Source organism: Haliotis rubra, unplaced genomic scaffold, assembly GCF_003918875.1.
Source record: "Haliotis rubra isolate DU_JTF1 unplaced genomic scaffold, ASM391887v1 Scf331, whole genome shotgun sequence".
Classification (NCBI taxonomy): Eukaryota; Metazoa; Mollusca; class Gastropoda; order Lepetellida; family Haliotidae; genus Haliotis; species Haliotis rubra.
This window is the reverse complement of record NW_025767004.1, coordinates 531,076-535,610: the sequence shown is the minus strand read 5'-3', so window position 1 is coordinate 535,610 and position 4,535 is coordinate 531,076.

Here is a 4,535-nt window from a genome sequence, read left to right as displayed (position 1 = left end):
CTCCCGGCAGGCACCGAGGCCATCAGCACCAGACCATCTCTGTGGCCACTGGTCTAGTGGTTAGAGCGTCTGCCCAGAGAGAGGAAGGTCATGGGTTCGATCCCCGGACGCGTCATACCAAAAGACATTAAAATATGGTACTTGTTGTTCCCTGCCTGGTGCTCGGCATGAATGGGTAAAATAAGGACTGGTCAGCTCGGAGTCAGTATAATATGCCTGAGTGGGGTATTCATGCTTCACTGCGGCACGGTATCTCAGCAAGCTAGCACTATAAGAACAGGTTCAGTCTGGGCTCGTACAAGCAGCCTAACAAACACATGCATGCACGTTGTCATGTGAGCAATATATTCTTAAGTACAACCTTAAACCCCATTTCACCTCACAAATGACTGAATATAGAGGGAAAGCTATTTTTAGGTGCAAAGCCTGCTTACTCTTTTTCCAATTTGCAGATATGGAAATGGAGTCGCGTCAGGCATTTGTGTTTTGAGGAAAATAAACATAACTTGCTATCAATTGCTTTTCATTTTGAAATTTATTTGACACACAGACACAGGTAACTAGATGAAATTAGACAATTGCCAATAGAGGTAACAAATCAAAGAAGGGTAACTCTGATATTTTAAGGCAAAATATGAGTAATCTCCCTTACTAAATGACGTTGAGGAGATGTAACATGAGGAATCAGCTGGTGAGGAGTACACATGGGTTCCTGACACACATGGCGTCTTATACCAGCTGAGCATCACTCGCCACTCCAGGACCACACACAGGACAAGTACACATGGGTTCCTGACACACATGGCGTCTTATACCAGCTGAGCATCACCACACACAGGACAAGTACACATCAACCATGACAGAAGCTTGGAAAACATAAAATGAGGTAAACTTTGCTGAATTATTGGAAATGACATGTAAACCATATAATCTTAAACAAAACAATGCATTTGGATGATGAAATGAGGTATTAGCTAAAAAACCCAAAAAGAGCGGACAAGAAAAAAGCATTCGGAGATAGAACAGGTTGAAACACTGAAATATACAGAAAATATGTGGATGCATATACATGTATATACATATGAAAATTAATTAAGAAACACCTAATTCATATACATATATTTCTGTGAATTAAGAAAACAGCAAGTTTCTGAATGATTTATTTACATTTTGCATCTTGCTGTGTACCATGATTTTTTGTGGAGATATTCAATGAACGTGCAACATGTCACATTCTCTCCTTTCAATTTGGACTGAATATTGAGAACCATAACTGTCATGGCACATTGTAAATTGTCAGAGGCTACAAGGTGGCATCTTATTGGCATGAGAAATGCAGGAATGTCCCTCAGACAAATTGGACATCAAGTTTGGTGCAATCCTTCCATCATTTCAAGACTCATTAACAAACACAGGGCTGCCAATGATGTCAGAGATCTTCCACGACCCGACAGACAACAATCAGAGAGGACAAAGCTTGTTGAGACTTGTTAGGCGCAGTTCACGGTACTTAAGCACATCGTGAAGGCAAAAGCCGTTACCAATGAGACACATTGTCTGCAGGACCGTCAGGCATCCTCTGGAAGCAGCAGGACACAAGGGCCAGAAGACCCATCAAACGTATGACACTGTCCCCAGTTCACAAAGCAGCAGGACACAGGGCCAGAAGACCCATCAAACGTATAAAACTGTCTCCAGTTCACAAAGCAGCAGGACACAGGGCCAGAAGACCCATCAAACGTATAAAACTGTCTCTAGTTCACAAAGCAGCAGGACACAGGGCCAGAAGACCCATCAACACAGGGCCAGAAGACCCATCAAATGCGTAAACTGTCTCTAGTTCACAAAGCAGCAGGACACAGGGCCAGAAGACCCATCAAACGTATAAAACTGTCTCTAGTTCACAAAGCAGCAGGACACAGGGCCAGAAGACCCATCAAACGTATAAAACTGTCTCTAGTTCACAAAGCAGCAGGACACAGGGCCAGAAGACCCATCAAACGTATAAAACTGTCTCTAGTTCACAAAGCAGTACGACTTGCCTGATGTAAGCAACATGTTCACTGGAACATTGCATCTTGGCGGAGGGTTCGCTTTTTCCATGAGAGTTATTTCTTATTGCATATAATGGATGGTGGTACATGTGTCTGGAGACAAATCAACATGGCTATGGTTCTCCACAATATCCAGGAGACGGTTCCCTTGGGAATTGGGCCAATCATGGTATGGGGATGCATTTCCTTAGGTTGCAAGATGGACGTCATTACCAACCAAGACCCATCTTTATGGATGATAATGTCAGGCCAACAGAGCACGTGCTGTCACCCAGTTCTTGCAACAGAATGCTGATGAGAGCATCCCACGGCCAGCCATGAGTCCAGATCTCAATCCCACTGACCATCTGTTACACATTTAAGGCTGTCATGTTTAAAGTCAGAGACCCACTTGTCCTGACTCTCAATGAATTGACTGCTGCTTTGCATGAAGAATGGAACAGTATTCCACAGAATCAAATCTGGGGATTAATCCAAGGAATGAGGAAGCATCTTGAAACAGTTATTCGTTAAGGTTACACAAGATACTCGTAGGAAGTCAGTGTTTGGACTTGCAAGACATTCTTCAATTCCGTGAACAAGATGTGTGCACGGTAGTGACATGTTAAGTCTGTGCAAGAAAAGTGAAATTTGTAATGTTTTTTGTATGAAATCATGAAAGGTTCTGTATCTGAACAATCTTCCAATAAACCACATTATCGTCATGGTAATCATGGCTATGTTTCTCCTCAACCCTTTCTTTTCACTGCAGAATTCATATGGTATGGAAATCTTTGACACATTATATGCACCTGGCTAGCTATTCTCGAAACGTTCGTAGCCCTATGAACTTTGTAAGCCCATTCTTAACACACTGGCTACGATCAAAGTTAAGAATTCTGAGGGCTACAAACATTTCGAGAATAAGGGCCTAGGTTCTAGAGTTGCTTAAAAATATGGGTGCTGCTTAGTTAATTTCCATATGTATACAGTAAAATACTTTTATAACGAACTCTTAGGGACCACTGAAATTAGTTCGATAATATCCGTAGTTCGCTATCCAATGTTTTATATGATAATATAAGGTTTATTCGGGAATTGTAAAACATTCGCTATAGCAGTCAGTTCGTTATATCCGTGTTTCGTTATAAAAGTATTCTACTGTATATGAAAACGAAAAAACAACTTTCCTGACATGAAAGAGGTATGCACAACATGTCTGACTTCAACTTGTAAAACATTGAAACTAGTAAACTACATCAGTCCCACTACAAAATACAGTACAAAATGTCCACAAGATATAATGTAAAATACATAACTAAAATGTGATGAGTTATATCTACAGATGTGAGTTGTATAAAACTGAAAGCAGGACTAAGAGAACATGACATTAACATTTTGGTTTTACACTGAATTTATTATCAGAATACCCTTGAATTCAAGAAAGTAAAGACTTACTAAAACAGTACATCCCTACTTGTCGACTTGGTATAAAATCTTAGATAATTCCCAGCTGATAACTGTCACTCTTATATCATCATCCAACAACTGTTACAAAATTTGCACACATGAATTCTCTGGTAACTCAAACACTAGCAAACACATGGGCAAGCATACAGCACTGACTAACATGTGTATACATGAGAGACTAACATGTGTCTACATGAGACTAACATGTGTCTACATGAGACTAACATGTGTATACATGAGAGACTAACATGTGTCTACATGAGACTAACATGTGTAAACATGAGACTAACATGTGTATACATGAGAGACTAACATGTGTATACAGAGACTAACATGTGTATACATGAGACTAACATGTGTGGGAGACTACATGAGACTAACATGTGTATACATGAGACTAACATGTGTATACATGAGAGACTAACATGTGTCTACATGAGACTAACATGTGTATACATGAGACTAACATGTGTATACATGAGAGACTAACATGTGTATACATGAGACTAACATGTGTATACATGAGACTAACATGTGTCTACATGAGAGACTAACATGTGTCTACATGAGAGACTAACATGTGTATACATGAGACTAACATGTGTATACATGAGACTAACATGTGTATACATGAGAGACTAACATGTGTATACATGAGACTAACATGTGTATACATGATTGCCCTGAAGCTGGACAGGCCTCAGGGAACACGAAACAGAATCAGGGAAGTTAGGCTAACTGCTATAAATATTGGCCAAGTGAAAATGTACTTGGCATGTGACCAGTAATCATATAGGAAAGTAAGATATGACACTGAATGTAGTCATGTGCTCTACTGACACACATATACACCACTAGAACAAGGCATATCAGTCATATCAAAAACGTCTTTCAAAGTTTGTCAGCATTATTGTCATCAGGTGAGGATTCCACTTTCACACTTGGACAAAAAATGTTCACATTCATTCTGAAGTTTGCTTGTTGATGACAATCACAGAGAGATGTTGGTCTGTTGTTGGTATGAACGGCCTG